Consider the following 12,818-nt stretch of genomic DNA (forward strand, 5'->3'; position numbering starts at 1 on the left):
GACAATGTCAGAACCAATAGACATGTTAATGTGAAAGGAGGAAATCTTATGGAGGTTTCAACATTGGACAAGGAATTATAAGCAGCTAATAACTATGGAGAGAGAAAAGTTTGTCCTTTACTCCGAGGAAGAATATACTATTGGAAAGTAAGCACTAAAACAGAGATGTTAGTTAAGAGGTATTTAGAATAATAATCTGAGACAAAGCAACATTTGCTGCAATCAAAGTATTCACAGGGAATATAGTGCTTACAGAAATAATTAATGCTTCCTTAAAACTGTATTAATTTGTATTCTTTGTGGTCCTCATCATGTTATGTACATGTACTGGATGTTATGTATGTATATAAATCTTTATGTAAGTATTATAAAGAGAAAGAATGAGTCTAAATGCAAGGCTTCTGCATTGTGTTGTCAAGCCAACTAGCATGAATACCTGCCTCCAGCCTGAAATGTTATAAAAGATAAAATCTTTTATAGGGCCTCCACATGACAGTTGAACACAGTGGGTGAGAACAGTTTATTCTTTCTATTTTAAAGATCAGTTTGGCACGATGATCCAGTGAATAAGTAGATATGGAGTTCACAATTGTTAGAATGCTGGAAATGTTTTAAAATGGGTTATTGGATTCTTATATGTAAACTGTGCAGATAAATGAATCATTGTCTTTGAAGAAATATGTTCATCTGAATAAAATCTTAAAATTCTTGGACTTGAAGTTGATTTAGGATATTTTGATTGAGTATTTTTATCTGTTGCCAGCAATGCCATGGGAAACTCTCTTTTATTTTTTCTTCAAAAGTGCATAGCCCAAAACTATCTTTGATGTTTAAATTACTAAATGTCAAAGGTGAAAATCAAACTGTAGCTCTTTCACGTTTTAGGCAGAAAATAAGAAGTGGGGAAACATTGAGACCTCTGCATTGATCATCAAGTCACTTTAAATACTTTCCACCAAACACGAACTGAAGCTCTGACTTACCCACAAGAAAGGCTGTGGGAAGAATTCATCATTGTATAGCCATTATTAAACCCATTTCATCTTTCACCCTTGAACTAATTTGCAGAAAGCGAATACAAAACAATTAAAATGAAAAAAAAAGTTGGCAAGAGATAAATTGGAATTCCAGTAACATAGAAACACAAACCCATTTTAGAAAACAAAAATCTAAAAACGAAAGGGTGAGGTCGCGATCACTATGATTTTCTAAGTTTTAAAGCTATTTCTTTCTTATTATTTTATGTATGTAGGTACTTGTCCTACATATTTCTCTGCACCATATGCATGCATTGTACCTGTGGAGGCCAGAGAGGCTGTGGGAGCCAGAAATCTGTAGGATCTCTTCAAACTGGAGTTACAGATGACTGAGTTGTCATGTGATTGCTGGGAACTGAAACTAGTTCTCTGAAAGAAGAACCAGTGCTCTTAATGACTGAACAATTTCTCCAGCCTTGATTTTTACCAATTTTCAATGGTAACTTTTAAAAACAACAAAACTAGGTATCAAAGCTCACCAAAATATAAATGGATTAAAAATGACTTGACGTTGAGAGAAAATCAGTTCTTACTATGCATTTCTGTTCATTAACTGTGTTTCATCACTACAAATGTTAAATGTTCTGATCATTTGGGGGGGAAAGTAGAAGGACAATTTGATTTGTTCAACTTAGAATGAATTGTTTTAAAATTGCTTCATTTTACATTATGTATAGGAATGTTTGCCTTCATGCATGACCAGTGTGTGTGGCTATCCTTGGAGCCTAGAAGAGTGTTCAGTCTCTTGTATTTAGACTTACAGAAGATTGTGAGCTGCCATGTGAATTTTGAGATCTGAACCCAGGTTCTCTGGAAGAGCAACAAATGCTCTTAACCACTAACCAATCTCCGTAGCCTATACTTAGAAGATTTTTATAGTCTCTATTTAACTCAGTGTTTAGCAGTGGCCATGTTGTGTGCCAGGCAATGTGTATAGAACTGGAAATTCAGGTGTGAATAACACACTTTCTCAGTTATATCTAACAAAACTGCTGGATAAAATATAATCTCCAACTTTTACGTTTGTAGTAGTCACATTATAAATATAAAAATGATATGTAGAATTTATAAAATGTGTTTTATTTAAATATATACAACATGGTATCATGACCTGTAATGCATAGAAAACAAATGAGGTGATAATGCCATATTTTTTTTCACTTTTCAGTCTCTCACAGCATTTATGCCTATAGAAGATCATAATTTGGAATAACTACATCTCAAGTGCATAATAAACACTGATGATAAGGTGTTGGAAACATAGATATTTTTTAAAAATGGCACTCAGGTACCAGCCAGTAGATGGTTTCACTATCCTACACAATGCAGGGCACAGAGATTATTTTTAATAGCAGTTCTTTTTACTTCCCAGATGAACCATTAAAAATAGTAACATCTTTTTATAACTCCATCTTTTTTTTTAAATTTCCACTACCAATCCATTGAAAACCCAATATAAAAGATATTCTCTGTGGTGCTGATCTTGGTTGGCAGCTTGAGTGAATAAGAGGTGTCTTGAACTAGTGAAATCCAACTGTATTTGTAACTAAGAGGTGTCTTGAACTAGTGAAATCCAACTGTATTTGTAACTAAGAGGTGTCTTGAACTAGTGAAATCCAACTGTATTTGTAACTAAGAGGTGTCTTGAACTAGTGAAATCCAACTGTATTTGTAACTAAGAGGTATCTTGAACTAGTGAAATCCAACTGTATTTGTAACTGAGGGTAGCATTTTTAGAGATGATTGAGCTGTAGGGTAATGAATGGGCAAGAAATACATACCCTCATTGTCAGCTATGGCTGCCAATAAGCAGCCCATATTAAAAAAAAAACCAAAAAACAAAAAAATAGCCAAAATTCACTGTGCATATGACTTCAAGCACAATATCTGCATAAGACTAAGCCAGCCAAAACTTCAGGATAGACAGGGAAGAGGCACAGGAAGTCTCATCTCTAGCTGAGGGCTACTGTTAACCAATGGCTTCTTGGACTGGAAGAATCAGTTTTCTTTGGACATGGCCTCTGATACCCTGCTTAAGCTCCATAGGTGTATTTCCTGGCAGCACTAAGTAAGCTCAGTACATTTTAAAAAAGAGCCAGCAGTAGATGGTAATAAATAGAGAGACCCATAACTGGACAATGTGCAGGACTGAGAAACCTTAGAACACTTTACCCTTAATTGGGATGCCTCAGTCAAATCACTCCCCTAAGTTCTTGGAGAATCCTATGGAAGAGAAGGTAGAAAGAGTTTAAGAGCCAGTGGAGCTGGAGACATCCAAGGAAATAAAGACTTCTAAACACAGTGGCACCATTGTTCATACAGTCTCACTGAGACTGTGGAAGCATGCACAGGGCCTGTGGGGGTCTATGTCAGAAAGGGTCACAGTGCTGAGAGAAGGCCCCCATCCCTAAGCCAGAATCTTCTTCAATTGATAACCGATATGAGCAGAAATTAGTTTTCATACCAAAGTCTTAATTGGTAACCAAAGCACTGTTAAGTGTAGTCCCCGTGCCTGACAGTAGACAGCCAAAACAAAATGAACTCAATAGAATCTTTGGATGCTCTTTGTCTTATGATATTTTGTCATGGCTGTTTTGTTGTTGTTGTTTGTTTGTTTGTTGGTCCATTGCATATATATTATGACTTCCAGTTTTGTGTTTTTATGTAAATGCTGTATATGAAAACCTCTGTGTCTCTGCCTGTATGTGTTTCATGTGTCCTATTCTGATTTGTTTGGGATTTTTAAATTTTATTTTATTATTATTACCTAGATGCCTGTCAATTTTCTAAGGAGAGACAAACAGGGTGTAGATGCTAATGGGAGAACAGGTAGGGAGGATTGTATGCTTGGAAAAACAGAACCCTTAATCTGAATGAACTGTGAGAGAAAAGTCTATTTTCAATAAAACAACAACAGCAGCTGCAGCAGCAGCAAAACAAAACAAAACAAAACAAAACAGAAAAAAAAGCCCCAGAGAAAAAGAATACGATCTTGGGTTGGTGGCTTAGTCTCTGCAAACTCTGAGATGCTCAGGTTAGTTGATACTGTTGTTCTTCCTATGTGGTTGCCATTTCCTTCAGCCCCTTTAATCCTTCTCCTAAATCTTCCAAAGGGATCCCTGACCTCAGTTGATTGTATCTGCATCTGTCTTAGTCAGCTGTGGGTAAAGCTTCCCCGAGGGCAACCATGTCACATTCCTGTCTACAAGTACAACATGGCATCAGTAATGGTGTCCAGGTTTGGTGCCTACACATGGAATGGAACCCAAGTTGGGCCAGTCACTGGAGGGCTTTTCTTCAGTCTCTGCTCTATTTTATCTCTGCATTTTCTTTAGGCAAAAATAATTCTGGGTCAAAATTTTTGAAGGTAGGTTGGTGACCCTATATCTCTTCACTGGGGGTCCTGTATATCTACAGTAGATAGTCTCATCAGGTCTATCCCTCCACTGTTGGGCATTGTGGCTAAGGTCATCCTAATGAGTCCTGGGAGCCTCTCACATCCACGGTCTCTGGAACATTCTAGAGCTTCTCCCTAAGCTGCATATTTCCATTCATTCTCCTAACCCTCTGGGCTTCTCTCTTATCTCCCCAGTACCTGATCCTGCCCACTTTTCCCCTGTACCCTTCCTTTCCAATTCAGGTCCATCTCTCTGCTTTCCATGATTATTTTGTTCTCCCTTCTAAATGATTTTTATTTCATAAATAAACTAAAAGTTATAAACAGACTTAAAATAATGATTATATTACATGATTTAGAATGACTTATTTGAACTATGGTCTCATTTCTAAATGTACGTAAAAAGTTTTGTTATTTTTTCTATATAATTTTCTACTTTATTTGTATAAGTCAATGCAAAGAGACACCTATGTCACATACGTACACATAAATTGCCCTATTTTCTTATCATATACATAGAAATTTCTTGGGGACAATTTTTAAATTCTTAAAGCACACCAAGAAAACTTTGACTATTTCCACGTTACATCTTGTTTTACATGTACTTTATGCTCATTGTAACTAGTAAGATTTTAATCCACACTATCAAACCTGAAAAAAAACAAGTACTGACAAAAATATATTCATGTACTTTTATGCAAAAATGCTTGAAGTTTGTACATTTATCTTTGTTTTTTTAAAATAAAGTTGTTCAATTTATAAAAAAGCACACTTAGTCTTACATGTTACCCTATTCAAAGCATTTATTTAACAATTATGATTACATATAGAAAATGTTATACTTCAGAAACTCAGTAAGAGTATTTGAAAAATGTTCATTTTTTACACTTCTGCCTTTAATTTTATACACGTATTATATTCCATCACTTTGCTTCCCTTTCTATTATCACTCTCAAACGATCGGCTCCCTTTAATTAAATTATTATCGTAATATAAGAAGCATAAATTATCTAAGTAGAAAAAAGAGCACATGAAATTGGGAGGTAAAAGTGATATGGCAGTATGTGTTATGGTAGTTTGGGAAATATCAGAAGAGTTGGATGGGAGGGAGTTGAGCATAGATTTGATCAATATATGGGATTGTCAAACAATAAATTAAAAAATAGACAGAGTTCTGAATAAAATCACCATGTACTCACCTACATTCCCTTCATTCTCAATGAGAGCCCTTAGATTAAATCTGTTGTAAGCCTCTGGTTATATGAACTCAGTTTCTTATAATATTCAATGTATAATCAATTTTAATAGGTCTCTAAACAGCTTCCAGGATTTTAGTGCCACATTGGGACTGCCTAGGGTATTTAGAACTGAGAAGCTCCCAAGTTTTCTGCTTCTTCAGTATGCAGACAGCTACTGTTGTATATATGTACACACACAAACACAGACACTGACACATATACACACACAGAAACACACACACATTCTATTAGTCTGTTCCTAATAGACTTCTGCTTCATAATATCTTCTATGTCTCTAAAGTGCTTTATGGTAAACTTAGTTCTGTAGAAATCACCTTATATTTTTGCTAAAATTTAGATTCAAATTCATTAGGTCTGGGATGGGCTTTTAAACTTCTCTCCCAGGTATGCTAATATTGGCCCAGGAACCACATTTTAATGAACAAGAATCAGTGGAAATTAATGTTTGATCAGAAACCTAAAAAAGTCTTATAGGTATTTAAGCAGACCCATAAAATTGTGGAAAATTTTTGGTTTCATAATTCTTGAAATGGAGCAAAGATCAGAACATTGAAGAATTCATCAAAAAGTGCATTCTATACAAAACTATTAACCATGTACTTAGCACGTTTCAGTGTCAAAGAGAGATTGCCTAGAAGCCAGGGAACATTCATGATTGTCATATATTTCAACTTATTCATATATTTTATATATTGCCTTTCAAATTTTATAAATCTCTAATGTCAAGAAGTTTAATGAATGTACTTACCAGACCTCTAGACCCTAAGAACGAAGTTATGGTGCCTGAGTATCAAACATTTCCTACATTATATTCCTGCCTCAATATCTGATCTGTGCCCAACCCACAGGACAGTCAACGGAAACCTGAAATCACCTAGGAGAGAATGGGGGAACAAGAGGCTCGGAGAAGGCCAGCAAGTCAAGTGGTCTGATAAGCTGACAAATTTTTATTTTTTCACATGCTAGTTTTATACAGGTAGAAGAAGGAAATAAGGCATGGGAAAGTAAGGTATGGAACTAAGGGAACTTTCCAGTTAAAGGATTTCTCACAATACCCTTTGTGAAGAATTACTTGAGGAGGGGGATGACCTGGGTGCAGGAGGGAATGTTCTGCCAAGCAGGATCCGTTGTCTGGGTGACCATTCTACTCAGCTAGCTACCTGACCAAAGTGAGATCACCTAATTTCTGAGAAAAGGCCTTTACTGTGGGAAACAGAAACCTAGGCTGAGATCTATGTAAAATGGCGTTACTCAGGCTAAGAGAATTTCTTAATTCTGTCAGCTCCTGGCAGATCTGTCTCTGATTCTTTGACTCTCTCTGTCTCTCTTTCAGTCTCTCCGTCTGTTTCTATGTCTGTTTCTCTCTCTGTTTCTCTCTCTCTCTCTCTCTCTCTCTCTCTCTCAACACACACACACACACACACACACACACACACACACACACACACATACACACCCATTTGAATAATTCTTAAGTACTGCCTTTTCAAGAACTTGCAAGTCAACACTAAAGTGTATCCGTTTCCATTTGTATAATCACTGTAGCCTTTTAGTTACTTGCAATTATTAGTTACCAATTGCCATTCTCTATCCTTAGTGTTTTGTTTTCATTTTTATTTTTCCCCAGTAATTCTACTAGGACATAAAGGAGCAACCTGAATCTGAAATGACTCTGGCAATGACCTCATCAGATTTATATACTGACCTTTTAAAGAACATTGTTTAAAACAGCAGCTTAAAAAAATCTAGCTCATAAAGACCTATAATAAAGGAGGGACAACTGAAACCAGTGTGGGCTAGTGAACATAATACTATGATTTATTTTCTTTTATGCTAATTGAGTATTATAGACAAACCACTCTGCTTCTCCGAGCCTCTTTAACTTCTAATCTATAGTTAGATCTGTATGCTAAGTTATAGCTTTTCTGTGTATTTTTTCACTTCATTAACATGCATTATATTATTTGTTTGCAGATTGAATCAATGTTGAACTTACTGTGTAGCATGAGGTTCAAACTGGACACCAGCTTAACTTGTTGCTGTAATCTCAATAATCCTGAGTCTGACACAATAAGATTACCATAGATTCAAAGCCACCTTGGCCTATAGAGAGAGAGAGAGTTCAAGGTCAACTAGAACTTGAATGAGACCTTGATACAAACAGAACAAAATAAAACAGACCCCGTTAATAAAAAAGCAGAAATAATCACTGTCTTTATCTGATTATAATATAGAAGAGAGTTTATTCAGTTTTCTCATAAGAATAATAAACAATTATGCTCAAATCATGTGTTTTCACTCATATATATATATATATATATATATATATATATATATATAGAAATAAATTGTCACAAAAGAGTCCTTGTGTTAGACCTTTTAATAATTTAATAAATACCTTAAAACTTTAAGAGAAGAACTATTTGTCTTAGTTTATATGATGCTGCCCATCATATAAGAGCCAGTAGTGCTTGGCTCTTTTGATTCTGATGCACCGGTGAGGCAAGAACATTATACCATGACAGAAAGCTATGCAGGCAGAGTGCTCTAGCAAGCCACCAGTGACTTTATTTGACATACTATTCTCAAAGCTTTTTTAGTCTCCTCAAACAGTACTATAATTTCTCATATTGACCAACTCTTAAGTGAGCCTTGCAGTGTGACAATTCATATCTAGCCAGTAACTAAGCCATATCCAATTGTTTCACAAAATTATGAACAGAGAAATGGCAATCGATTCTTCACTAGCAAAAAGAACAAGTGCTTTGCTAGATAGAAAGCTGAAATCATTTGAAGGTGTATGGGTTAATTATTGATTAATATGTCTGATAAATGTATCCTCTATGCTTACTAATCAATTTGCTTAATTTTCATAATACCAAGTGTTAACTATTGAGGTGAATGTGAGTATGTATTGGGGTTGATATTTGAAAGCATTTCTCCACAAATAACACTGGCGTTAGCTTTTATTCCTTATAAATGAACAAATGTAGCAATTATTCATTTTTATATAAGGCTGACCATTGAAGACATACTATTCATGTTCATGAGACTGCTGATCTAGTAGGTTCCAGATCACCTGTACAAATAGGAAAAAAAATCCCATCACTTCTAGACTCTTTGGTCACATATTGTATCTTTTTATAGGTTTAATTACTAAAGGACTCCATGAACTGGACAGTCACAAATCACTATACCACATAGATTTTTCTGGTAGTTGGGGCTGTTGTAAAGTTTTATACTCTTTAATTTTAGTTATCCTCAGAAATAGTACATATTTTTCAAAATGCAGTTTCTTGCAGCCTCTCATTCTTTTGGAGAAGTTACTGTATTGCACTGTGAAACTGCAGGATGGTAAGAGAAACTGTGCTATATATAGTAAAAGCAGGGAAACATGCTAAATAAAAAAGACTATTTGACATTTCTAAGGGTAAATTAAGTGATACAAAATGTCAACAGAAAGTAATACTTTTTTCTCATGGTTATTTGATTTCTGTCTTCAATTCAAGGGCACAATTTTCTTCATCTTTACCTTGTAAGAAAACAACATTAGATTGAACATTTCACCAAAAATGTCGATTCAGTACTTATTTAGATATTTTAAGAGGAAGCCTGCAAGAAAATACTGGCCATTTAACTAGTATCAAAATAAAACAGGCAGACTGAACAGCAAGTATATAAACAAAGACTTAAAATTATTTTCACCTTTGAAATTTCCTCACTAGTCTGCCCTTATTCTATATTTTCCTAAGAAAATCTGTGCTTGGCATCTGTTCATTACAGAGGTAAGATAATAGCCAAAGATAATTCTCCACTCTCAATTTTGTGGGTCTGTGAAAAATTAAACCCAGAATTTTTACATGTTTCAACATTTTGTAATACACACGTGTATACACACACACACACACACACACACACACACACACACACACACACACACACAAACACACACACACACACACGACATAAAAGTAGGAAGGGGACAATGACATAGGAAGAAGGCAATAAGAGTGATAAAAATGCAGGAATAAAAGTTAGTGCCATGAAAGCATGAGGGAGGAACATTTGTCAGAAGAAAGGGGACCAGTAAGGGGGGGGTCAGGAAGAAGACAAGAAGGGAAGGAGGGAGGTGTGACTAGGACCTTCCTCTAATTAATAGAGGTTTCAGGGGACCAATCACTGGGTGAGGGATAGGCGGGACTTCCAGGTCAGAAGCAGGAAGAGATGAGGAGAAAGGGGACTTGAGGTTTTTGAGGAGAGGATTTTTTGGGGTAAAAGTTGTAAGGAACTAGAGGCCCTTGGTTAGATGGCAGATCCACCAGGATCCACCACCGGAAGATTTAATTTAAAGCTTACTAATTAGGATGTCAGTTGTTGCACCCAGCAGTTTAGTTACCTGTTGATTCTAAACTAAGACTGTGTGGTGTTTTTCTTCACACGGCTACTCAACTGAGTTCCAGAGAAAGGTAAGGTGGCAGGGCGTCCCAGACAGCCGTGGAATTGCAATCTGTGGGGCTGGCATGGCAGCGACCCACTAAGGGATACAGAGATTTCAAAACACCAGGTCAGAGAGTCTGCAGAGATGAGAACAGCCTGCTGGTGCCTTGTGGCCTGCTGGTGCCCAGTGCAATGTGGGATGGTGATATATTTTTATTGGATATATTTTATTTACATTTCAAATGTTATCCCCTTTTCCGGATCCCCCCCCCGTACCCTCTATCCCATGCTCCCCTTCACCTGCTTCTATGAGGGTGCTCCCCCACCCCATCTCTCACCTCCTTCCCCTGACATTCCCCTACACTGGGGCATCAAACCTTCACAGGACCAAGGGCTTCTCTTCCTACTGATGCCCAACAATGCCATCCTCTGCTACATATGCAGCTGGAGCCATGGGTCTGTCCATGTGTACGCTTTGGTTGGTGGTTTATTCCCTGGGTTCTCTGGTTGGTTGATATTATTGTTTTATAGGGTTGAAAACCCCTTCAGCTTCTCCAGTCCTTTCTGTAACTCCTCCACTGGGGACTCCGTTCTCAGTCCCATGGTTGGCTGTGAGGGGTAAACAAAGTTAAATGATACATAGGTATGAAATTTTCATCATGAAATCCATTTTAGTGTGGAATTGAAATTTTACCAAGGAAAATAGCTACAACTCAAATGGCTAATTCTTCAAGCTTGAGTGTGTTACCACCTTTACATCACTTTCACACGTCAAGTCGATACTGTCCAGACACCAGGCAACTAAAACCATTTTTATATTCAAGAGCTTTGTAATGTTATTAAAACTACCCAATACAAAACTGTTTCCATGGACTTCCTTGGAAACACAATAAAGGCTTTGGGCCATGATTTTCCCTCATGCCTCTATTCAAATCTGGTGCTTCCTTATGTGGGCAAATGTCTAAATCGTCATTCTTCCCATGTAAAGTAGTTACCTCCATAGACTGAAATTTCATGGGTATATCTTATTATGATCCTGCATGCACATTTATTCAGTATTTTGCTTGTCTCACTCCACTGTAACTGATTTTTACAATGACATAGATTAGCTCCATGATGCTAAGTTCAGTGAGTAAACCCCATTCCTCAGCTTTGTTGAACATCCAAAAACATCTTGCCCAGAGAGAACTTCATTTTATACTTTCCTCTAGTAGACAGGTAGCATTGTGGGGGGATAAGAGTATGCTTTGTTGATTTAAGGGCTATGCCAGAAACTCAGTTAATACAAACTACATTTCAATGCAATACTTGAAAAAGTTTAATTTTACTAATACATATCTATGCTGCACAAAACATCAAAGTTTAGATCCAGATGGGATTTGATAATGCTTCACTAAGTGTCAGAAAAGACATAAATCTTGAAGCTCCTTACAGGTGCCTATGTGTTCGAATGCATATACAAATTTATTTTGATTTATATCTTATTTTCTATGACTTTCTTGGAATTGCAATTATGAACATGCTATAGAAAAAAAACAAGGTAAACTAGTTTCATCAACGTAGACATCAGGTTCTTAAATACCTGTGAATATGCTTGTAAGAATTTGCTGTTTTATACCCAGTGTAAATGATTCTTTTGATGGAGGTGTAGGGATGAGTAGGCAGAGTTCATTAGTGGCTTATCTTATTTTCTTCCTTTTTCTCTCTTTTCTTAATTGTCTTTTCAAATATAGATGATAGGCATGTAGATAGATAATATATAAATGAAAGATATAGAAGGTATTTAATAGGTTTCTAGGAAGACTCAAGGGTGTATTCCTAAAGTACTCTTGTGATTTTACTCATTTTGTTTCTAGCTTTCTTAGATATACTAATTTCCATTTGATATGTTGTTATGGGAAGCCTTTCAGATATTATAAATCTCAGTAGAAATGGGCACAATTATATCCAGATATTGCAGGACATCTAGCTTGAACAGTGCTCTTCTCGAGTTGATTCTTCTTTGTATTGCCTATTGGCTTTAAATTGGACAACTTTAGTTACCGAAGGAAGATACTGGCAGCTAAAGAAACAATCATATCAAACATGTCCTAAAAGAGAGCATGGGAGTGTCTCCTATTTATTTCCCTCTGCCTACCAAGCCATCAGAAACCTCATAGTGCTCAATTTTCAGTGGACTGTACTCAAGAAAACATCGTTCATCCATCAAACTATCTAAAAGATCTCAAACCTGTAATTAAAATCACTTCAAGTTAAGCAAAGTGAATAATATCACGCTCCCCTGCAATATTTACATATAACAGTTCATTTCCAATTTATTTCGATAACATGACAAAATTTGTCCATGTGCAGTCACTTTAGTCACCTGAAGATAAACTAAATATCAAAAAGCAGTATAATAGCTCAGTATTGTTTACAATGCACTGTAGGAACTGGGCACCAGAGAAGTGATTGACCCAGAACAGGGGTACAGAGAGAAATGCACATATTGCAGGAAATGAGCACTAGAAAAGTTACATGCACCATGGGAGCTACGTACTCAAGAAAGTGCTTACATTGCAGGTTCTGAGCAGAAGCTATCTGTCTACACAGCATGAGCCTGAAGAGAAGGCACACAAAACCCAAGTCAAAATTCCTTTCTCCAATTTTGTCTCCCCAGCACCCTCTATTGGCCATCCATGACATAAG

Source organism: Micromys minutus (assembly GCF_963924665.1).
Source record: "Micromys minutus genome assembly, chromosome: X".
Lineage (NCBI taxonomy): Eukaryota > Metazoa > Chordata > Mammalia > Rodentia > Muridae > Micromys > Micromys minutus.